A 26,037-nucleotide genomic window follows, 5' to 3' on the forward strand; every position below is an offset into this window, starting at 1 on the left:
TCATTATTGCCCCATTGATGCTCCATATAAAGCTGTGCCCCATATACAATGCTCTGCACTGTTCATTATGGCCCCATAGATGCTCCATATAAAGCAGTGCCATATATGCTCTGCACTGTTCATTATGGCCCCATAGATGCTCCTTATTAAGCTGTGCCATATATGCTCTGCACTGTTCATTATGGCCCCATAGATGCTCCTTATTAAGCTGTGCCATATATGCTCTGCACTGTTCATTATGGCCCCATAGATGCTCCTTATTAAGCTGTGCCATATATGCTCTGCACCGTTCATTATGGCCCCGTAGATGCTCCATATAAAGCAGTGCCATATATGCTCTGCACTGTTCATTGTTGCCCCATAGATGTGCCATATAAATCTGTGCCATATATGCTCTGCACCGTTGCCCCATAGATGTGCCATATAAATCTGTGCCATATATAGTGCTCTGCACCGTTGCCCCATAGATGTGCCATATAAATCTGTGCCATATATAATGCTCTGCACCGTTGCCCCATAGATACTCCACATAAATCTGTGCCATATATAACGCTGGTGCTGCTGCTGCTGCAATAAAAAAAAAAAACAAACACATACTCACCTCTCTTGCTTGCAGCTCCTCAGCGTCCCGTCCCGGCGTCTCTCCGCACTGACTGATCAGGCAGAGGGCGGCGCGCACACTATATGCGTCATCGTGCCCTCTGACCTGAACAGTCAGAACAAGAGGACGCGAAGACAGAGCCGCGCCCGGCGGGTGGAACGTGGACAGGTGAATATAAAATACTCACCTAGTCCCGGCGATCCTGGCGCTCCCCCTGCCTGTCACACTGTCTTCGGGTGCCGCAGCCTCTTCCTCTGTCAGCGGTCACTGGCACCACTGATTAGAGAAATGAATATGCGGCTCCACCCCTATGGGAGTGGAGTCCATAATCATTTCTCTAATGAGCGGTACCATGTGACCGCTGACAGAGGAAGAGCTGCGGCACCCGAAGACAGTGTGACAGGCAGGGCGAGCGCCAGGAGCGCCGGGACTAGGTGAGTATGCCTCAGCGCCCTCTCCCCCTCACCCGCCGACCGTGACTCGAGTATAAGCCGAGAGGGGCACTTTCAGCCCAAAAATTTGGGCTGAAAATCTCGGCTTATACTCGAGTATATACGGTATATTAACAGTTGACCAGCGATTTTCTCACTTTTACAACAAAATTTTTTTAGGGACCACCTCACATTTGAAGTGACTTTGATGGGTCTATATGACAGAAAATACTCAAAAGTGACACCATTCTAAAACACTGTACCCCCAAGGTGCTGAAAACCACATTCAAGAAGTTTATTAACCCTTCAGGTGCTTCACAAGAATTAATAGAATGTGGAAGGAAAAAATAAACATTTAACTTTTTTCACAAATTTTTTTTTTTACTTTTTCAAGGGTAACAGGAGAAAATTAACCATACATTTTGTTGTGCAATTTCTAAGCATGCCGATAGCTCATATGTGGCGAAAAAACACAGCTTGGGTGCTCGTTAGGGCTCAGAAGGGAAGGAGCGCCATTTGACTTTTGAATATAAAATTTGATGGAATAAGCAGACGCCATGTCATGTTTGAGGAACCCTTGATGTGCCTAAACAGTGGAAACCCCCAACAAGTGACACCATTTTGGAAACTAGATTCCTCAGGGAACTTACCTAGATGTGTATTGAGCACCTTAAAAAACCACGTGCTTCACAGAAGTTTATTTTTTCAGCTCCAAATTTTGCATTTTCATAAGGGTAACTGGAGAAATTGTATCATACAATTTGTTGTGCAATTTCTGAGTACGCCAATACCCCATATGTGGGGGAATACTACTTTTGAGGCACAGTACATAAGAAAAGAGAAGGAGAAAAAACTACCCAAAAAGTCCCCAAACACAAGGTAAATATAACAATTGTTTTATTAGAGACAGGTACAGTAGTAACAGGGGTAACAAAGCAATGATGAAAGTTATCCGCTAAAAAAATACATAGACAAAAAAGGATAAAAATACGGATGTACAGCCGTTAAAAAATAACTGTCACGCCGTTACCGGCAATAAAGGGGCAGGACGGCGTATTGGGACCCGCACCTGTCCCTGCCATTAATATGGGGCCCTGGCTTTCCCTTATCTCAGGGGTACCTATGATGGTTAGGAGGCCTGAGCCGCCAGCATATCCCTGTCTCCTGTGCAGACCCTATCAGTGGCCCCCTCTCCCCCCCAAGGGAGGTGGACTGCACCAATGTATTAATACAACAGTTAACAGGGTATACAGAAAAGGTAAAGGAAAACCAAACTTAGCTTAATGCTGCAGGACACAGCACAACAGGAAGAAACACTAGATTCACTGGACACAGCAGTAGAACAACAGTTCCCAGCAAGCTCCTACTCCCAGCTTGGTCACTGAAGAATGAACTAACTAAACACTGACAGTCAGCTGATGAACCAGGTGACCTCTTAAAGGATGGAGGGAGTGGTCACCACAAACATCAGCTGACCCAGCAGCAATGCAATAACACCAGCGGCCACCAGAGGGGGAAAAACTATATTAACCCCAGATGACCAGAAATGAAAAAAGGTCTTAAAGGGAACCTGTCACCCCGTTTTTTCGGTATGAGATAAAAATACTGTTAAATAGGGCCTGAGCTGTGCATTACAACAGTGTATTTTGTGGACCCCGATTCCCCACCTATGCTGCCGAAATACGTTACCAAAGTAGTCGTTTTCGCCTGTCAATCAGGCTGGTCAGGTCAGATGGGCGTGGTGTCTTCCCCCAGATCTTGCGTAGTTTTCCGTTGGTGGCGTAGTGGTGTGCGCATGTCCAAGGTCCCAAATCCTGCACAGGGGTGTGAAAATAGCAGCGATGTCCGTTATTCCATTGGTGGTCGGTGGGCGCGGCCATCTTGCTTTGGCCGCGCGTGCGCAGAAGCGGCGCTCTGCTGGCCGCGGCTTCAGGAAAATGGCCACGGGCATCCGCGCGTGCGCAGATGGCTATCGCGGCGGCCATTTTTGTGAAGCCGAGATGCGAACTCTGCTTCACGAAAATGGCCGCCGCGATAGCCATCTGCGCACGCGCGGATGCCCGCGGCCATTTTCCTGAAGCCGCGGCCAGCAGAGCGCCGCTTCTGCGCACGCGCGGCCAAAGCAAGATGGCCGCGCCCACCGACCACCAATGGAATAACGGACATCGCTGCTATTTTCACACCCCTGTGCAGGATTCGGGACCTTGGACATGCGCACACCACTACGCCACCAACGGAAAACTACGCAAGATCTGGGGGAAGACACCACGCCCATCTGACCTGACCAGCCTGATTGACAGGCGAAAACGACTACTTTGGTAACGTATTTCGGCAGCATAGGTGGGGAATCGGGGTCCACAAAATACACTGTTGTAATGCACAGCTCAGGCCCTATTTAACAGTATTTTTATCTCATACCGAAAAAACGGGGTGACAGGTTCCCTTTAAACTGAGGCAAACCAGATCTGCCACAAATCCAAAATTGGATCGTTACAGTACCCCCCTTTCAATGAGGGGCCTCTGGACCCTCAACACTGGCCCTCACCAGTAAACAACCTACAGTGAGAACGTCTCGATTCACCAGAGTTCACCTCCTCAGTCACCTGACCCTCAGGGTTATGGTGGACACAGCACGATGGAGATGACAACGTAGGCGGCACAAATCTCCAGAGCACCGACCTGTGGAATGAGTTGTGTATGGGCATTACAGAGGGTAACTCCAACTGGTAAGTCTTTGGACCGACAATGGCTGACACCCGATATGGCCCGATTACCCTCGAACTCCTGATTCCAGATCCACACTTCCACCTGATCTTTTTGGTGGACACCCATACGTAATCACACACACACACACAGGTCCGTACCTGAACGTTTATTTTCACGCATGCGTCTGCCACAAGATGATGAACTCTTTACAGAAGCGACAACAGAGGCGTCCCCCTGTGTCTCCAAACTCACACCCCCACAATGCACCGAGGGAACCCCCACCCTCCTCTGACCCCTCCTCCTAAGAGGTCTCTGAAATATTGGGTTAGAATGTAGTGAGGGTAGAGTTCTGCCCCTACTCCCTTCAAGCACCTCTACTGCCCCCACTGGAGAAGAAGGGGTAGGTTGTAGAAGGACAGCAGAGATCGTAGTTCCCGGGCAGCAGTCCTTACACGACTGACCCCAGCTGACTACTTCTCTGGACAACCAGTCTATGACGGGGTTGTGTTTTCTCAACCAAGGGAGACCTAAGACAATGGGAGTTGGTATGCTCTCCAAGACGTAGCATGACAGGGACTCTTCATGACAAGCCCCTATACGCAGATGTATATTGTCTACGACTTGGGTAATGCTCCCCTGGCTGAGCGGGACAGAGTCAATGGCCTGAACGCTTAGGGGTCTAGCTAGCGACCTACTCATTAGGCCATGGGTCTGGACAAAATGAGCATCCACCAAATTGACTCCTGCTCCACTGTCCACAAGCACCGGAATATTCTCAGTTACCCCACATACAACCACCTCCGCAGGTAAGGTACACTGAGACGAGAAAATGGAGGAAATATACACTCCCTGGTCGCTTCCTTCCACACAACCAGGGGGACGCGGCTTTTTAGATGGAACAGGTTTCTTGGCGCGAGCTGGGCAGACATTGATAAAATGACCAGTCTGCCCACAGTAAAAACATGCCCCCACACCACGGCGAACCCCAGACAACCCTGTTTGGGAAGCAACTCTCCCCATCTGCATGGGTTCGTCCACCTGGTCAGGTGTGTCCTCCTCCCTAGCAAGGACTACCGGGGGCACATTTGGTGTATGCCTCTCCCTCAAACGTCTATCCACCCGGATGGCAAGGGACATGGCGGCCTCCAATGACTTGGGCGCAGTGTACTGTACCAGAGTATCTTGCAACCTATGGGACAGACCCTGCACAAAATGACTCCTAAGGGCCGGGTCATTCCACTGTGTGTCAGTGGCCCACCTCCTGAACTCTGAACAGTAGTCCTCCGCCGGCCGACCCCCCTGCCTGATCTTGCTAGTCGGGATTCCGCCAAGGAGACGCCGTCCGGGTCACCATATACCAGCACCAGAGCTGCAAAAAACTCGTGCACTGACCGTAGAGATGGAGAACCGGTCGGCAGGGAGAAGGGCCAGGATTGGGGATCACCCTTAAAAAGGGAAACTATGATTCCCACCCGTTGTTCCTCACTCCCTGATGAACGAGGGCGGAGCCTGAAGTATAACTTGCAGGCCTCCTTAAAAAACAAAAATGTATCTCTCCCTCCAGAGAACCTATCTGGGAGAGATATCTTTGGTTCTGGTTGAGCCTGTACCTGAGCCGAGGCCCAAAACCCCAAAAATTGCTGCAGCTGCTGCACCACCTCACCACGCAGCACCTTACACTCATCGGTGAGAGTGCAGTAAGTGGGCAAAGGCCTGCATTTGGGCCATGGCTCACCAGAAAAAATGTGACGGTCGGTGTTAGTGTCACGCCGTTACCGGCAATAAAGGAGCAGGACGGCGTACTGGGACCCGCACCTGTCCCTGCCACTAATATGGGGCCCTGGCTTTCCCTTATCTCAGGGGTACCTATGATGGTTAGGAGGCCTGAGCCGCCAGCGTATCCCTGTCTCCTGTGCAGACCCTATCAGTGGCCCCCTCTCCCCCCCAAGGGAGGTGGACTGCACCAATGTATTAATACAACAGTTAACAGGGTATACAGAAAAGGTAAAGGAAAACCAAACTTAGCTTAATGCTGCAGGACGCAGCACAACAGGAAGAAACACTAGATTCACTGGACACAGCAGTAGAACAACAGTTCCCAGCAAGCTCCTACTCCCAGCTTGGTCGCTGAAGAATGAACTAACACCGATAGACAGCTGATGAACCAGGTGACCTCTTAAAGGATGGAGGGAGTGGTCACCACAAACATCAGCTGACCCAGCAGCAATGCAATAACACCAGCGGCCACCAGAGGGGGAAAAACTATATTAACCCCAGATGACCAGAAAGGAAAAAAGGTCTTAAACTGAGGCAAACCAGATCTGCCACAAATCCAAAATTGGATTGTGACAATAACCTTTTGGAAGGAGGACCAGTTAAGGTAAGTACCGTGTAATATACATTATCATAGATGAATAACGTGCATAACCAGAGAAACAACAGTTATAATATCTATGATAATAAAGTGGCAAGTGCAGTAAGTAAGTAAGTGCCTTATACAACAATTAAGTACAAATCATACATTACATCAGTATAGGGGAAAACTTGTGTGAGACAGTGCTCATGTTATCGTGGTCATTTCTATACAGTCACCTAACAGTGAGGGCCATGATGTAATGGGACAGAAGAAAGGCAGCAGACTTGCTCAACTAGAGGAGCTCCTTTATCCGAGTGGCGTCCACCCCGACGCGCGTTTCGGCTTCCGCCTTCGTCAGAGGGTGGAGTCAACAAGGACAGGAGTAATCTTTATAGTGCAGAGGGACAATCTGGTGTGAGGGGTGTGTGGTAGTGCCAACGAATCACAGGGAGGAGGCGTGGACTGACGCGCGTCACACAACGATGCTAGTGAGTAACCACGGTGACCGCTTGATCGCGTCATGCAAGCATCACGACCACGTGGGAGCTACGTGACTGAAGGCTGCCGGAGGCATAGGGACATGGTCGGCAGGGAAACACAGACGTCATCAGAGTGCGTGCGAACCGCCTTCTCCGTGGATGAGTATGAAAAAACATGACATTAAAAAAAGGGGGAGGTATCTACTGGTTATTGTAATATATGGGCCATGGAAAGAAGGTAAAATGCCAAGAAAAGCAAGAAAGGGGAGGTGATATGTAGTGAGAGGTATGTGAGAAAGGGCCATAAATATATGTGGTGTATGGAATAAAAATAGAAAAAATGGGGAAGAAAACAAGTGCCCATTAAATGTAGACATAGTGTATTTGAATATCTAGAGGGGTAACACAAATTATATATGTACTATATAATAAGGGAAACAAGGTGCTATATAATTAAATAGGAAAAGGATAGGTAAGGAAAAAGCAAGAAGAGAGGTAAAAATATATAAATGTGAATCATGAGGGTTTGATAATATGTGAGGGATATTGTACTAAGCAAGAAGTGAATATACATATAGTTATAATAATGGGACAATACCTGACTCGTGGCCTGATCCCAAGGGGACTACGTGTCCAGATATTTCCATCTTTCCCTGTTGAGGATGATTTGTTTAAATCTGAGTGGGAAGAGGTGGCCACGAAATGCTCCCGAGGGTTCATCGAACTTCTTATGAAGTTAGATGAAAAAAAGTTGGTTGAGTTGGAGAAGGAGATTGATGCTATTCAGGCCTCCATAAAAGATGATTTAACCGTGGAGGCTTTGGAAAAAGTAAATAGTGATCTGGACAACGACTTTACCAAATGGGAGCAGGAGATCAGTGCCACTAAAACTAAAAAGCTACAGAGAGACAATGCAGATTATCGTGATAATCGAGTTTACCGTTGGAGGATGGGTAAAAACAAAACACGTCCCATGTCACAAATGAGATCAGGATCTGTCTCATCCGTAACATCAGTAGATGAGTCAAGTGTGGCCTCTGACCAATCCAGAACAACATATGGAGGGAAAGAAAAAAAGATACAGCCAAATAGAGCTGCTAAAGGGAAATATAATACAAAGAAAAGAAAGTTCACCTCCCCGCCATCTTATGAACAGAAGGCAAAGGGTACGAATTTAGAGGTGATTAATTTGTCTACTTATCCCCTTTCTAACACACAAATTGAGGTTCTGAAATTAGGTTTGAATTTTGTGCCATCTAACAAATTTGATTTCTTTACAGTTGTAAAGGATACCCATCTGTTCTGTCGTAAATTGCTCCTTAAGAGACTTCATGGCCAAAAAGATCTTGGTGATAAATCGTTGAGCGAGGCGGAGGCCAGCGCCTTATCAGTGTTAGAAGACCTACTTGAGGAGCAACAACCAGACTTTATGGGTAAATTTCCTTCCTCACTTATACCCAGATCTACCACATTCCCTCCTTTGTCTCTGTGTTCGCAGGTTGACATCTTTTGTAAACTAGTAACGGAGGACCTAACTAAATTATCAAGAGGATTATACAACGATAACTTGACAGCTGGTCAGAGGAAAGCATTAAAAGAATTGCAGGAGTTGGACTCCGTGGTGATTAAACCTGCAGACAAGGGAGGGAATGTGGTGATCTGGCCAACAGATAAATATGAAAGGGAAGTGTTGCGTCAACTGAGGAATAGGGATACATATTGCCTATTGCCTCAGGATCCCACTCAGATTTTCACTAAAAAACTGGCACGTATCTTGGATATGGCGAGCGAGTCGGGTATTGTCCCCAAGAAGGTACTTGATGGACTTATGCCCAAATTTCCTAGGGTCGCCACCTTCTATGCCCTGCCCAAGGTGCACAAGGATGCTGTGAACCCGCCCGGGCGACCGATTGTCTCTGGCATAGGGGGGTTGTGTGATAATGTTTGCAAACTGATAGACTTCTATTTGAAGCCTCTGGTGAAGACGCTCCCCTCCTATGTCAGAGACACCACTGATGTATTGAGGAGGGTTGACGGGCTGTCTCTTGAAGCAGGTATGATTCTTGTTACCATTGATATCGAGTCCTTATATACATCAATTAGGCATGAGGATGGATTAAGGGCCGCCCGTTTCTTCCTCGAGAGTACCAACTGGATGGCCATTTATTTGAATTTATTTTAGAGTTACTTGAATTTATTTTAACTCACAATTATTTTGTTTTCAAAGATAGGTTTTATTTACAGTTACAAGGTACGGCGATGGGCACGGCGTGTGCCCCTTCATATGCAAACCTTTTTTTGGGCTTCTGGGAGAGACATATCTTCCAGGGGGACGGGGCACACGCCGCGGACCCAGTGGTAGGCTGGTTTCGCTACATTGACGACGTTCTGATGATTTGGAACGGTAGCGAGGCCAGCCTATCCAAATTTATGCAGGAACTAAATCACAACAGGTTTAATTTAAAATTCACATATTCCTGTCATAAAACCACAATCAATTTTTTGGATATTACTTTGTGTGTTGCCGAGGATGGTTCCATTGAGACCGATCTCTATCGTAAGGAAACATCTGTGAACTCTTTACTTCACGCATCCTCGGCACATAAAGCCATCCCAGTTGGGCAATTCTTGAGGAACAGACGGGTCTGCTCCACAGAGGCCCGTTTTGAGAGACAGTCCGCCGTCCTATCGGATCGCTTCCGGGCGCGGGGATACAGTCGCCGGTGCATCAGGGCAGGGTATGGAAGGGCTAAGTCCACAAGAAGGGAGGATCTACTTTTACAGGCTCAAGGACCCAAGGTAGAGGATGGATCTGGGGTCAGATTCATCTCAACCTCGAATTGTCAATGGAACCGCATCCGAGAAATATTCAATAGGCATTGGCCAGTACTACAGACTGATACTATACTGGCCTCACACCTGACAAAGGCCCCCTTGATGACTCAACGTAGGGGCAAAAATTTGAAAGATGCTCTGGTGAGGAGCCATTATATAGCCAAAACTAAGACCAGAAATTTCTTAGATGCGAGTAGCCCAAGGCAGGGGTGTTACCCATGCGGTACGTGTGTCGCGTGTCCGAATATCCTTAGGTGTGGGTCCTTCAAAACTTCAAATGGGAGTAGGGAATTCAAAATACGTGATTACATCTCATGTACTACGACTTTTGTCGTTTATTATGCTACCTGTCCCTGCTCCCTGATCTATGTCGGCCTCACATCTAGGGAGTTAAAGATTCGGACGCGCGAACACGTGCGCGACATAATAGCCGCAAAGGAGGCGACAGATGTGTCGAGCTTAAAGACTCTGCCACGACATTTTCGGGCTTGTCATGGATCTGACCCCAGAGGCCTAAAAGTGAGAGGCATTGAGAGGATACTTGGGGGCATTAGGGGTGGCAATCTGGTCAAAACACTTGCACAATGTGAGTGCAAGTGGATTGTCACCCTAGATACTTTAGCCCCAAGGGGGCTCAATGAAAAACTCAGTTTCACCCCCTTCCTCTGAATAGCCTAATATATGGATTTTTGATTTGGTACACCTGTGTGCCTGTGCGGCATTGGATATTTATGATACTGGATAGATTTGTCCATAATTTTCTCTCCCTATTGTCATCTCCACTATTATTTTATGTTTGTACTAATTTGTCTTGTGTTGTTTTTATTATAGTGTTTTCTTATTATCTGACCATGGGCTTGGATGGTGTCTAGCCTGCATTATCCGTTTTCTGCACTCACGTAATCCACATTGTAATGAGGACGTTTCAAGAAATATAAAGAAGAACAAAGTTTCCTCATTTAATTAGTGTTTATTCATTTGTTCATTCACTCACTGCTGTTGATGATAATTTGCATCATTGTCTATGCAATTTCTTGGCATTTCTGATTGTTTTTATATGGTATATTTGAATTAATGCTAATAAGTAATGTTGCGGGTAAAGTATGTTACTCCTTCCTCACATATGGCACAATATTCACAGTATTGCACTTATTATTGCTTTGTTCCTTTAATAATCTGTATTCACTTACGGCTTATGCAGCGCTGCAATCCAAATATGTTCTTCATTAAAATGACCACAGCCATGGTCTTCTTAAAAATGGCGGCCGAGGGTGTGCATGCCCACTGCCGCCCGGAGTGCTCGTCCCTTACTACGGCCGTCTATAGGAGCAGGGTATGCGTCACATGACGTCTTGCGGCGGACTTCCGCCCTACGCTTGCCCTGCGATGACGGCCTGAGTGGTGACGCGCCCCGGGCGCCACTGCGCATGCGCCGCGTTCTCGGCGCCATTTCCGCTTTTAAAAGTATTTAAGACGGCATGAGACTGACTAGATTAACCCTGTTGAGGAAGCAATCACGTGAAGCGCGCGTCCAGGGGCACCGGGCCAGTTGGGGACTCCTTTTTCTGAATATAACAGCAATGGGTAAGCTTGATGTTGCTATGGCACAATTAGTGCATGCTGCTGATATGAACTAATGCTCGGATACCAGTTGGACCGCTGTATTGTAGCAACTACCTGCTTACATGCAACTGATTGAATATATTTTGTGTTTCCCCGCTGCTAGCCTGGTAACCGTCATGTCCTTTCTTTACTGTTTTCCTATTTGTGTATAATACACATAGCACCCATTTATGGTGTGGATATTTGTACTGATTTAATAATTGAATAAACTTTATATAATATTTTAAACTATGATGTTATGGATGTTTTTGCTCCATTTTTTTGTGCTGCTAGTTATAATATTTATCTAAAAAAATGTATTTTTTCTCTCTCGTATATTTTTCTTAATAATGAAATAGGGACAACAAAGGGAAAGGAGAAAGGGGAAGGGGGGGGTGGAAATCTTAAATAATTCTTGCTTCAGATAGGAGTGCTTGTAGTAAATAACTATAGGGAAGTTGTCAAATGGCATCAAATCCAAGGCTCAATGTTGTGACAAAACCCAAGGTGAACTAGAAGATAAAAATATATATAATTTATTAGATCAAATCATATATGAATGAAGATGAAAAATTGGCTAAAACAGAAGTATTAAAATATGCATATGCGATAAATACCAAACAACATATGGTGGTCAGAGAAAGGGGACGAAAGTATTATAATCATTAAGGCCGTGTGGGTGGACAGTGTTCAAGGTCCATATCATTTTGTCTCCCGTTGCGCAAGATTACGACTAATATTGCCAGTTTGCCACCTCTAATATTAGTAGTGATTTTGTCAATCCCACGTACTTTTAAGGTAACGTTCACATTAGCGTTCTGCGCCGCAGCGTCGGGCGCCGCAGCGTCGCCGCATGCGTCATGCGCCCCTATATTTAACATGGGGGCGCATGGACATGCATTGCACTTGCGTTTTGCGACGCATGCGTCACTGCGGCGCACGCGTCATGGCGCAGAGGACGCAGCAAGTTGCATTTTTGCTGCGTCCAAAATCAAGCAAAAAAAGGATGCATGCGTCGCAAAACGCAGCGTTGTGCATGCGTTGTGCATGTGTTGTTCCTGCATTGTGCGTTGCGTCGCCGACGCTGCGGCGCACAACGCAAATGTGAACGTAGCCTAAGAGAGATGCATCACAGTTATGGTATGCCCTAAAATGTTTGGGTATGGTTAGGACATGGTTAATGTCTTGTTCTCTCAGGGTTAATTTTGCTGGCCTTTGGATCTGGAAGGGGTACTTATACTTACTCCAGACTAGAATTCCCTGTCAGCTATACATTCGTCTTGTCTGTGTGCCTGACCCCTGGAGTGTGTACCCGGTTTTCAATTGTTTTTCTTGCTCTCCATGCAGTACTCTGCTTGTTTATTCTTTTGGATTTCTGACCTCTTGCCTTCTCTTCTTACAATCCTGTCTCACCCCTTTGGTACCTCATGATCTCCTGGCTCCGATCTTAGCATGTTTGACTACGCTCCTGTGTACATCGTCTCCTCTGCACCCCGGCATCTGGCTCCGCCCCGACCACCTCCCACTCTGTCACATGGTTCAGGTCCTGTTTGTTACCTAGTTAGTAACCCAGCATTTTGGTCAGCTCCTTGCTGCTGTGTGCCGCTCTCCCCGCAGCAGTATTACCCGGGAGCCATGACATTATAGCTGACCGTAGTCTTTTCCCTGGTGGGGGGTGTTAGTATGCTATGGATCGGGTACAGGCTCTCAAGGGGCAGATTAATGAGCTCTCCCAGCTTATGCAGAAGCTGTCCATGGACAAGCAAGTCTTGGTCCACTCGCACCAACAGATGCAGAGAGATGTGGCAGGTGCTTTACAGGGGTCTGATCCATTGGGGTTCTGGGAGGGGGGCCCCACTGATGTATCCCTAGCGTACCCCGAGCCACCGGAAAAGTTACCCGACAATTTTTCTGGAGATAAAAAATTGTTTAGGGACTTTAAGGAGGGATGCAAGTTGTTCTTTGAATTGTGTCCCCGGGCCTCTGGAAATGAAAGGCAGAGGGTGGGGGTCGTAATGTCCATGTTAAGGGGAGCTCCACAGGCATGTGCTTTCTCTCTTCTTCTGCTCCTGAACGTATGTCTGTGAATAGAAAAAATTGGAGTCCGGCTCAACAGGACTGGATTTTCATTTTCTTTTTCTTTTTAAAAAGAATTTATAGTGCATACAAAAGAAAAATGTACATGGTCGACATGACCCAGTCGACGCGTTTCGGCTGCACTAGGCAGTCCTACTCATGTAGTCATGAGTCATTAATTGGGTGGCGAGGGAGATCACTCAATGGGGATGTAAGAGTAATGGTCCGCGTTGTAACCTGGGACCTTTTGTTAAACCGGTAAAGTCTGTATCTGTGTCATTTGTCGGTCTGGAGGGTATTCCGGAGTACCTGAAGGACTTCGAAGACGTGTTTTCCGAAAGTGAAGCTGAGTCGCTTCCACCATCGATCTGCTGATTGTGCTATTGATTTAGTCCCAGGAGCCAAATTACCCAAGGCTCGTCTGTATAATTTGTCCGGGCATGAGCGCCAAGCCATGAAAGAGTACATCACAGAGAGCCTCCGCAAGGGGCATATTCGGCCCTCTGCCTCACCCATGGCAGCAGGGTTTTTCTTTGTGAAGAAAAAAGATGGTGGTTTGCAACCGTGCCTCGACTTTCAGGAACTGAATAAGATTACTGTGAAGAACACGTATCATCTTCCTCTGATTCCCGATTTATGTAATCAGCTCACGAGGGCCAAATGGTTTTCTAAGCTTGACTTACGAGGGGCTTATAACCTTATAAGAATCTGGGAGGGAGATGAATGGAAAACAGCGTTTCTGAAGACCGACGGCTTGTTTGAAAATTTGGTTATGCCCTTTGGTCTCACGGTTCCCTGAAAAATGCCCACAGGAAAATTGCCCACAGGAAAATTGCCCACATGAAAAATGCACACAGGAAAAATGCCCACAGGAAAATTGCCCACACAGAAAATTCCCCACACGGAAAATTCCCCACACGGAAAATTCCTCACATGGAAAATTCCCCACACGGAAAATTCCCCACATGGAAAATTGCCAATTACAGCATTTGATATTTCAGGTGCAAGGTGAGGATGTTCACATAATATGTGATCAACTTGTGATTTACAGCTGACCTAGTGCAAAACTGCAAACATGATCTGTGGTTTGCAGCAGTCTGTCATTATTAACAATAGATAGATCTAGTCTGCTCTCATCTCTCACTGATTCTGCCTTACTCCTCCCACCAGCCCAGAGCAGCAGCACATGCAGAACCAGCAGCAGTGTGATCCAGAGGAGCCATCATTGCTATCAGTGCTCACAAAAGTATCACTGCTGCTGGCAGAGATGTTTGGTCCTGGAAGCCCAGAAGGCACAGCAGAAAGGTGAGATTCTGTCACTTGTACCACTTTGTGTTCTTGCTGACAATGTATGATATGCTTTTGCAGTGGAGTCCGATGGGCCCCAGTGCGAAATTTGGCCCTTCCCCCCCCCACACACACACGTTGGTCAGATGTAGTGTTCTAAATTCTATAAAGACGTATTAATTGCCCCCCTCCCCCTTCATTATGTAGTAATGTCCCCCATACTGGTATATATGCCCATCATCCTGGTGAATATGTCTGCATCCTGGTAAATATGTCCTAATGCTGGTATATATGGTCCCCATCCTAGTATGTATGGTCCACATGATCTCCATCCTGGTATTTATGCCCACTTTCTGGTATATTTGTCCCTATCCTGGTTTACATGGTCCCCAATCCTAGGCTATGTGCACACGTAGCAAATCTGCATCTCATGGCAGAATCCACAGATGCGTTTTTAGTGCGTTTTTTGTGCGTTTTTTGTGCAGATTTTACCACTGCAGATTTCTATTAATGGAGGGGTGACATGCACTTCTTTGAAATCTGCAGCGTTTCTGCGCAGGTTTTTCTGCACCATGTGCACAGCTTTTTTTTTTCACATTGATTTACATTGTACTGTAAATCACAGTGCAGTTCTACAGCGTTTCTGCTGCAGAAAAATCTGCTGCAGATCTGCACCAATTCTGCACTAAATCTGCATCGTGTGCACATACCCTAAGGGAGATCATGAGAGAGATCATGTGGACCATACATACTAGGATGGGGACCATATATACCAGCATTAGGACATATATACCAGGATGCACACATATTCACCAGGATGATGGGCATATATACCAGTATGGGGGACATTACTACATAATGAAGGGGGAGGGGGGCAATTCATACATCTTTATAGAATTTAGAACACTACAGGGGCCCATACATCTGACCAACGTGTGTGTCTGGGGGGAAGGGCCAAATTTCGCACTGGGGCCCATCGGACTCCACTGCAAAAGCATATCATACATTCTCAGCAAGAACACAAAGTGGTACAAGTGAGAGAATCTCACCTTTCTGCTGTGCCTTCTGGGCTTCCAGGACCAAATATCTCTGCCAGCAGCAGTGATACTTTTGTGAGCACTGATAGCAGTGATGGCTCCTCTGGATCACACTGCTGCTGGTTGTTCTGCATGTGCTGCTGTTCTGGGCTGGTGGGAGGAGTAAGGCAGAATCAGTGAGAGAAGAGAGCAGACTAGATCTATCTATTGCTGAGAATGACAGACTGCTGCAAACCACAGATCATCATGTTTGCAGTTTTGCACTAGGTCAACTGTAAATCACAAGTTGATCACATATTATGTGAACATCTGTTGTGAATTCCGTTCTGGAGCTCCCTCCTGTGGTTGCTAATGGTATTTTTGTGAGTTCTGCCCTTGGGCTCCCTCTGGTGGTTTCGAGTGGAACTGCTGCTTCTTTGGGTAGCTGTGGCAGCTGCCTTCACTAATCCCCTTGCCTGGGTTTGTTATTTAAACCTGCTCTGGGCTTTAGTTCATGCCAGCTGTCAATGTCCTTGGCTTGGATTTGGTTCTCTCCTTGGACTTCTTATATGGCCTGTCCTTGTCAGCAAAAGATAAGTTTTTGCTAGTCCTTGTTTGTCCATTTGCTTGGATTCTATTTCTCTGCAAATATGTCTCTTTTGGTCCAGCTTGTCACTATGTCATATTCAGGCTAGCTGGAAGCTCTGGGAAAGCAGATTTGCCCCTCCACACCGTGAGTCGGTGTGGAGTTCATTTTTGTAAACTCTGCGTGGATTTTGTAGTTTTTAATACTGACCGCACAGTATCCTTTTCTCTCTGTCTATCAAGTTTAGTATTGGCCTCCTTTGCTGATATCTGATTTCATTTCTGTGTACGTCATTTCCCTCTTCACTCACAGCCAATATTTGTGGGGGGCTATCTTTCCTTTTGGGGTTTTCTCTGAGGCAAGATAACTTTCTATTTCCTTCTTTAGGGGTAGTTAGTTCTTAGGCTGTGAAGAGGTGTCTAGGGAGAGTTAGGAACATCCCACGGCTATTACTAGTGTTGTTGTTAGGATTAGGGACTGCGGTCAGTAGAGATACCACCTTCTCAGAGCTCGTCCCATGTTGCGTTTTAGCCACCAGGTCATATCAGTGTAGCCTCTTAACCACCAGGTCATAACAGTACAGCTGGCCCACAATGTGTTAAATGCATCTCAAAAGAGGGAAAAGAAAGTTCTGAGCCATTTTTTTTTCCTTTGCAGCTTGTTTTGTCTTTTTTTTCCCCTTAATCTCTGGGTGGTTCAGGATTTTGGTGCTGATATGGAGGTTCAGGGTCTGTCCTTGCGCGTGGATCAACTCGCTGCAAGGGTACAGAGTATCCAAGATTATGTTGTCCAGACTCCGGTATTAGAGCCTAGAATTCCTATTACTGATTTGTTTTCTGGGGATAGATCTAAATTTTTGAATTTTAAAAATAATTGCAGATTGTTTTTTGCTCTGAGACCCCGTTCCTCTGGTGACCCCATTCAGCAGGTGAAGATTGTTATTTCTTTGCTGCGTGGCGACCCGCAGGACTGGGCATTCTCCCTTGAGCCAGGAAATCCTGCATTGCTTAATATTGACGCATTTTTTCAAGCGCTCGGATTGCTGTATGACGAGCCTAATTCTGTGGATCAGGCAGAAAAAACTTTGCTGGCTCTGTGTCAGGGTCAGGAAGCAGTAGAAGTATACTGCCAGAAATTTAGAAAGTGGTCTGTGCTCACAAAATGGAATGAGTATGCCCTGGCAGCGATTTTTAGAAAGGGTCTTTCTGAAGCCCTTAAAGATGTTATGGTGGGGTTTCCTACGCCTGCTGGTTTGAATGAGTCAATGTCTTTGGCCATTCAGATTGATCGGCGCTTGCGTGAGCGCAAGGTGGTGCACCATATGGCAGTGTCCTCTGAGCAGAGTCCTGAGCCTATGCAATGTGATAGGATTTTGACTAGAGCAGAAAGGCAGAAATTCAGATGTCAGAATGGCCTGTGTTTTTACTGTGGTAATTCTGCTCATGCTATTTCTGATTGCCCTAAGCGTACTAAGAGGGTCCCTAGGTCTGTTACCATTAGTACTGTACAGCCTAAATTTCTCTTGTCTGTTACCCTGATTTGCTCATTGTCGTCCTTTTCTGTTATGGCATTTGTGGACTCTGGCGCTGCCCTGAACTTAATGGACTTAGAATTTGCCAAGCGCTGTGGTTTTTCCTTGGAGCCTTTGCAGAGTCCTATTCCCTTAAGGGGGATTGATGCTATGCCATTGGCCAAGAATAAACCTCAGTACTGGACACAGTTAACCATGTACATGGCTCCAGCACATCAGGAAAATATTCGCTTTTTGGTGTTGCATAATTTGCATGATGTTGTTGTGCTGGGTTTTCCATGGTTACAGGTACATAATCCAGTGCTGGATTGGAGATCTATGTCTGTAACTGGTTGGGGTTGTCAGGGGATACATAGTGATATTCCTTTGATGTCCATTTCCTCGTCCCCTTCTTCTGAAGTTCCTGAGTTTTTGTCGGATTTCCAGGATATATTTGATGAGCCCAAGTCCAGTTCCCTGCCTCCTCATAGGGACTGCGATTGTGCCATTAATTTGATTCCTGGCTGTAAGTTCCCTAAGGGCCGACTTTTCAATCTGTTTGTGCCAGAGCATGCCGCTATGCGGAGTTATGTAAAGGAGTCCTTGGAGAAGGGGCATATTCGCCCATCTTCGTCACCATTGGGAGCGGGATTTTTTTTTGTTGCCAAGAAGGATGGCTCCTTGAGACCCTGTATAGATTATCGCCTTCTCAATAAGATCACTGTCAAGTTCCAGTACCCTTTACCTTTACTTTCTGATTTGTTTGCTCGGATTAAGGGTGCCAGTTGGTTTACTAAAATCGACCTTCGAGGGGCGTATAATCTCGTGCGTATTAAACAAGGTGATGAATGGAAAACAGCATTTAATACGCCCGAAAGCCATCTTGAATATCTTGTGATGCCATTCGGGCTTTCTAATGCTCCATCGGTATTTCAGTCCTCTATGCATGATATCTTCCGGAATTATCTGGATAAATTCATGATTGTGTATTTGGATGATATTTTGGTTTTCTCCGATGATTGGGAGTCTCATGTGAGGCAGGTTAGGATGGTATTTCAGGTCCTTCGTGCTAATGCGTTGTTTGTGAAGGGGTCTAAGTGCCTCTTTGGAGTTCAGAAGGTTTCTTTTTTGGGTTTCATTTTTTCTCCCTCGGCTATTGAAATGGACCCTGTTAAAGTCCAGGCCATTCATGATTGGACTCAACCTACATCTGTAAAGAGCCTTCAGAAATTTTTGGGCTTTGCCAATTTTTATCGCCGCTTTATTGCTAATTTTTCTAGTGTGGTGAAGCCTCTGACCGATTTGACGAGGAAGGGCGCTGATGTGATGAATTGGTCCTCTGCGGCTGTTGAGGCCTTTCAGGAGCTTAAACGTCGTTTTACTTCTGCCCCTGTGTTGCGTCAGCCAGATGTTTCTCTCCCTTTTCAGGTTGAGGTTGATGCTTCTGAGATTGGGGCAGGGGCCGTTTTGTCTCAGAGAAATTCTGATGGCTCTTTGATGAAACCGTGTGCTTTCTTCTCCAGAAAGTTTTCGCCTGCTGAGCGTAATTATGATGTCGGCAATCGGGTGTTGTTGGCTATGAAGTGGGCATTTGAGGAGTGGCGACATTGGCTTGAGGGAGCCAAGCATCGCGTGGTGGTCTTGACTGATCATAAGAATCTGATTTACCTCGAGTCTGCTAAGCGGTTGAATCCTAGACAGGCTCGGTGGTCTCTGTTTTTCTCACGTTTTGATTTTGTGGTCTCGTATATTCCGGGATGTAAGAATGTGAAGGCTGATGCCCTTTCTAGGAGTTTTTTGCCTGATTCTCTGGGAGTTCTTGAGCCGGCTGGGATCCTCAAGGAGGGGGTGATTCTTTCTGCCATCTCCCCTGATTTGCGGCGGGTACTTCAGGAGTTTCAGGCTGATAAACCTGACCGCTGTCCTGTGGGGAAACTGTTTGTTCCTGATAGATGGACTAGCAGGGTAATTTCTGAGGTTCATTGTTCGGTGTTGGCTGGTCACCCTGGGATTTTCGGTACCAGAGATTTGGTGGCTAGGTCCTTTTGGTGGCCTTCCTTGTCGCGGGATGTGCGTTCGTTTGTGCAGTCCTGTGGGACCTGTGCTCGGGCTAAGCCTTGCTGTTCCCGTGCCAGTGGGTTGCTTTTGCCTTTGCCTATTCCTGAGAGGCCCTGGACGCATATTTCCATGGATTTTATTTCTGATCTTCCTGTTTCTCAGAAGATGTCTGTCATCTGGGTGGTTTGTGACCGGTTTTCTAAGATGGTCCATTTGGTACCGTTGCCTAAGTTGCCTTCCTCCTCTGATTTAGTTCCATTATTTTTTCAGCATGTGGTTCGTTTGCATGGTATTCCGGAGAATATTGTGTCTGACAGAGGTTCCCAGTTCGTTTCCAGGTTTTGGCGGTCCTTTTGTGCTAGAATGGGCATTGATTTGTCTTTTTCTTCAGCATTCCATCCTCAGACAAATGGCCAAACGGAGCGAACCAATCAGACCTTGGAAACCTATTTGAGATGCTTCGTGTCTGCTGATCAGGATGATTGGGTGACCTTTTTGCCGTTGGCCGAGTTTGCCCTTAATAATCGGGCTAGTTCGGCTACCTTGGTTTCGCCTTTCTTTTGTAATTTTGGTTTTCATCCTCGTTTTTCTTCAGGGCAGCTTGAGCCTTCTGACTGTCCTGGTGTGGATTCTGTGGTGGACAGGTTGCAGCAAATTTGGACTCATGTGGTGGACAATTTGACGTTGTCTCAGGAAAAGGCTCAACGTTTTGCTAACCGTCGTCGGTGTGTTGGTCCCCGACTTCGTGTTGGGGATTTGGTATGGTTGTCTTCTCGTCATGTTCCTATGAAGGTTTCTTCCCCTAAGTTCAAGCCTCGCTTTATTGGGCCTTATAAGATTTCTGAAATTATTAATCCGGTGTCTTTTCGTTTGGCTCTTCCAGCTTCCTTTTCCATTCATAATGTGTTCCATAGATCCTTGTTGCGGAGATATGTGGTACCTATGGTTCCCTCCGTTGATCCTCCTGCTCCAGTGTTGGTTGAGGGGGAATTGGAATATGTGGTGGAGAAGATTTTGGATTCTCGTTTTTCGAGGCGGAAGCTTCAGTATCTGGTCAAGTGGAAGGGTTATGGCCAGGAGGATAATTCTTGGGTTGTGGCCTCCGATGTTCATGCTGCCGATTTGGTTCGTGCTTTTCATTTGGCTCATCCTGATCGGCCTGGGAGCTCTGGTGAGGGTTCGGTGACCCCTCCTCAAGGGGGGGGGGGGTACTGTTGTGAATTCCATTCTGGAGTTCCCTCCTGTGGTTGCTAATGGTATTTTTGTGAGTTCTGCCCTTGGACTCCCTCTGGTGGTTTCGAGTGGAACTGCTGCTTCTTTGGGTAGCTGTGGCAGCTGCCTTCACTAATCGCCTTGCCTGGGTTTGTTATTTAAACCTGCTCTGGGCTTTAGTTCATGCCAGCTGTCAATGTCCTTGGCTTGGATTTGGTTCTCTCCTTGGATTTCTCATATGGCCTGTCCTTGTCAGCAAAAGATAAGTTTTTGCTAGTCCTTGTTTGTCCATTTGCTTGGATTCTATTTCTCTGCAAATATGTCTCTTTTGGTCCAGCTTGTCACTATGTCATATTCAGGCTAGCTGGAAGCTCTGGGAAAGCAGATTTGCCCCTCCACACCGTGAGTCGGTGTGGAGTTCATTTTTGTAAACTCTGCGTGGATTTTGTAGTTTTTAATACTGACCGCACAGTATCCTTTTCTCTCTGTCTATCAAGTTTAGTATTGGCCTCCTTTGCTGATATCTGATTTCATTTCTGTGTACGTCATTTCCCTCTTCACTCACAGCCAATATTTGTGGGGGGCTATCTTTCCTTTTGGGGTTTTCTCTGAGGCAAGATAGCTTTCTATTTCCTTCTTTAGGGGTAGTTAGTTCTTAGGCTGTGAAGAGGTGTCTAGGGAGAGTTAGGAACATCCCACGGCTATTACTAGTGTTGTTGTTAGGATTAGGGACTGCGGTCAGTAGAGATACCACCTCAGAGCTCGTCCCATGTTGCGTTTTAGCCACCAGGTCATATCAGTGTGGCCTCTTAACCAGCAGGTCATAACAAACATCCTCACCTTGCACCTGAAATATCATAGATCTGAAACTTTTGTGATGCTGTAATCGGCAATTTTCCGTGTGGGGAATTTTCCGTATGGGGAATTTTCCATGTGGAGAATTTTCCATGTGGGGAATTTTACGTGTGGGGAATTTTCCGTGTGGGGAATTTTCCATGTGGGGAATTTTCCGTGTGGGCAATTTTCCTGTGGGCATTTTTCCTGTATGCATTTTTCATGTGGGCAATTTTCCTGTGGGCAATTTTCCTGTGTGCATTTTTCTGGTCACCCATTTTGATATACTCAGAGGACACTCAGTCACACTTACACCATCTGCGTATGGTTCTTATGAGAATCAGGGAGAACCATTTATATGCTAAGCTGGAGATGTGTTCATTCTTTATGCAAGAACTGTCTTTTCTGGGTTTAATTGTATCAGGGGAGGGATTCCACATGAATCGAGGAAGGTTCAGGCCATTTCTGATTGGGTGTAACCTCATGACCTGAAGGGGTTGCAGCAATTCCTGGGCTTCGCTAATTATTATAGGAAGATCATTAAAGGGTTTTCGCAGGTGGTGAAACCCTTGACGGACCTCACTCTCAAAGGGGCGGATGTAAAAAATTGGTCCGTGGCTGCAAAAAATTCCTTCCAGACACTGAAGAAATGTTTTACTTCAGCACCCGTGTTGATACAACCCAATCTGTCAAGACCTTTTATCGTGGAGGTTGACGCTTCGGAGATGCGGGTGGGAGCAGTGTTGTCCCAGGGTCCGTCCACCCTTACTAACCTTAAACCCTGTGCCTTTATCTCTAAAAAATTCTCTTCAACCTAGAAAAATTATGATGTCGGCAACAGGGAATTGTTGCCGATTAAATTGGCCTTCGAAGAGTGGAGGCATTTTCTGGAGGGGGCTGTTAATCCCATTATGGTCAGACTCATCACTGATCATAAAAACCTGGACTATATTGAGTCCGCTAAGAGATTGACCCCCAGACAGGCTCGGTGGGCACTTTTTTTTCTCGATTTCATTTTACCATTACGTTCCGAAAAGGGTCTAAAAATGTAAAGGCGGATGCCTTATCCTGAAGTTTTGATTCTGTGTCCCCTCCAGAACCTCCTTCCTCCATTCTTCAACCGGGAGTGGTTGTGGCAGAAGTCTCATCTGAGTTACAGAGAGAGATTTTGGAAGCTCAATCACAAGCTCCCAGGAATAAACCCCCAGGTAAATTGTTTGCCCCTGAACATTTCCGTCTCACACTCCTGCAAGAATCTAACGAGGAGCACGGTGACCCGCTCCACTGCATAGGCCCTAGATTCCCAGCCCCACAGTGTGAATACATCATAACACACTGTGGGGCGGGATCTGGGGCCTTCGCTACACGCAAGCGCAGACACCTGATGTAAGTTCACGGGCAGTGCGCACGGCGCATGCCCGAGAACTGATTGCAGAGCGCAAGTGCCAGGCATGTTACAGGCACACAGGAGGCGGCGCAGAGACCCAAGAGGGACATGATTGACGGCTCTGAGGTGGGTGACACCGGAGGTGAAGACATAACTCTGGAACACAATAGAGTTATGGTGGGTAATTTATAAAAGTCATTATTTCTGCATTCCTAGGGATAAGAAACATAACAGCCACCTTCACAGAATGCAGCCTTAGTGCTGCTGAAGGTGGCTCTTTTACTTAAAAACGCCCTGGGGGGGGGGTGACAGGTTCCCTTTAAGGCTGTTATGTCATCTGTGGATATTTTTGTCTTTACCTGTGTATACATCTCTTATAATTCTTTTTCAATTATGCCCATAATCTTGGTATTTTAATCTATCAATAGCTCCATAAACCAAATGGATGCTTTGCCACAGACCTCCTCCCATGCTGTGATAAAGGCTTCATCATCCATGGGAAAGGACGGTATCACTTTGATACGGAGACCTCTTGTAAATAGTTTTTTTGGCAATATAATTCTGTAGGAATGTCCTGTTCCACCACACTCTGGTGTGTTTTAAAAGAAGTGTTTAAAAAATTTTTTTAGATAAATATTATAACTATATGTATATTCACTTCTTGTTTAGTACAATATCCCTCACATATTATCAAACCCTCATGATTCACGTTTATATATTTTTTCCCCTCTTCTTGCTTTTTCCTTACCTATCCTTTTCCTATTTAATTATATAGTACCTTGTTTCCCTTATTATATAGTACATATATAATATGTGTTACCCCTCTAGATATTCAAATACACTATGTCTATATTTAATGGTCACTTCTTTTCTTCCACCTTTCTTCTATTTCATTAGCATATTTTTATTCCATACACCACATATATTTATGGCCCTTTCACATACCTCTCACTACATATCACCTCACCTTTCTCCCTAATCTTGGCATTTTACCTTCTTTCCATGGACCATGTATTACATTAACCAATAAATACCTCCCCTTTTTTTATTCTCATGTTTTTTCATACTGTGTTTCCCTGCTGACCGCGTTTCTATGTCTCCGGCGGCCTCCGGTCACGTGGGTTCCACGTGGTCGTGACACCGCCACTTGCATGACGTGGTCGCCGTGGTTACTCACTCGCATCGGTGTGTGACGCGTGTCAGTCCGCGCATCCTCCCTGTGATTCGTTGGCACTACCACACACCCCTCACACCGGATTGGCCCTCTGCCCTATAAAGAATACTTGTTGACTCCGGTCCTTGTTGACTCCACCCTCTGACGAAGGCAGAAGCCAAAACGCGCATCGGGGTGGACGCCACTCGGATGAAGAAGCTCCTCTAATTGTGTAAGTCTGCTGCCTTTCTTTTGTCCCATTACATCATGGCCCTCACTGTTAGGTGACTGTATAGAAATGACCACGATAACATGAGCACTGTCTCACACAAGTTTTCCCCTATACTTTGCACTTTATTATCATAGATATTATAACTGTTGTTTCTCTGGTTATGCACTTTATTCATCTATGATAATGTATATTACACGGTACTTACCTTAACTGGTCCTCCTTCCAAAATGCTATTTTTTACCGGGTGTGCGTATTTTTATCCTTTTTTGTCTATGTGTATTTTTAACGGATAACTTTCATCATTGCTTTGTTACCCCTGTTACTACCTGTCTCTAATAAAACAATTGTTGTTATATTTACCTTGTGTTTGGGGACTTTTTGGTAGTTTTTTTTCTCCTTCTCTTTTCTCAAATATTGTGTACCGACTGTCCCCCTTCACCTAATATAGTCTGACTTTTTGGGGTCTTTCTTCTATTATAATTAGATTATAATTATGTATACCTATCTATAGACCCAGTATTTTATTATAATTATGTATACCTATCTATAGACCCAGTATTTTCCCTTGTTCTACATTTTGAGGCACAGGGCAAAGCTCAAAAGGGAAGAGGCGCTATATTGGAAATCAGATTTTACTCGTAGAAGGGCAGGGTACTGTCACGTGTTTACAGCAGCAAAGAGGAGCCAGAAGACCACAGAGTCTGATTTCTCCAACTCCTGCACTGATTAAAAGCACTTCACCATCATATTAACCCCTTAATGACCGGAGCTTTTTTCTTTTTTCGGTTTTGCGTTTTCATTTCCCGCTCTCCTCTTTCCCAGAGCCATAACTTATTTATTTTTTCTGTCAATATGGCCATGTGTGGGCTTATTTGTTTGCGGGATGAGTTTTACTTTTGAACGACACCATTGGTTTTACCATGTTCTGTACTAGAAAATGGGGAAAAATTCCAAGTGAGGTGAAATTTCAAAAAAAGTGCAATCCCAAACTTGTTTTTTGATAGGCTTTTTTGCTAGGTTCACTAAATGCTAAAACTGACCTGCTATTATAATTCTCCAGGTCATTATGAGTTCATAGGCACCAATCATGTCCAGGATCTTTTTGATCTAAGCGGTGAAAAAAAATTCCAAACTTTGCTAAAAAAAAACAAACAAACAAATTGTACAATTTTCCGTTACCTGTAGTGTCTCCATTTTTCATGATCTGGGGTTTGGTGAGGGCTTATTTTTTGCATGCCGAGCTGACATATTTAATGATCATTTTGGTGCAGATACATTCCTTTGATCGCCCGTTATTGCATTTTAATGCAATGTCGCAGCGACCAAAAAACGAAATTCTGGTGTTATTCCTTTTTTTTCTCGCTATGCCATTTGATTTGATTTTTTTTATTGTTTTATTTTGAATGGGGCGAAAGGGGGGTGATTTAAACTTTTATATTTTTTTCATATTTTTAAAAACATTTTTTTTCAATTTTGGCATGCTTCAATAGCCTCCATGGGAGGCTATAACCTGCCACAACTCAATCGCCTATGCTACATAGAGGCGATGCTCAGAGCACCCCTATGTAGTAGAATTTCAGCATTGCTATGAGCGCCAACCACAGGGTGGCGCTCATAGCAATTCGGCATCAACAACCATAGAGGTCTTCAGGAGACCTCTGGTTGTTATGCCGACG

This window comes from Ranitomeya variabilis, chromosome 1, assembly GCF_051348905.1.
Source record: "Ranitomeya variabilis isolate aRanVar5 chromosome 1, aRanVar5.hap1, whole genome shotgun sequence".
Classification (NCBI taxonomy): Eukaryota; Metazoa; Chordata; class Amphibia; order Anura; family Dendrobatidae; genus Ranitomeya; species Ranitomeya variabilis.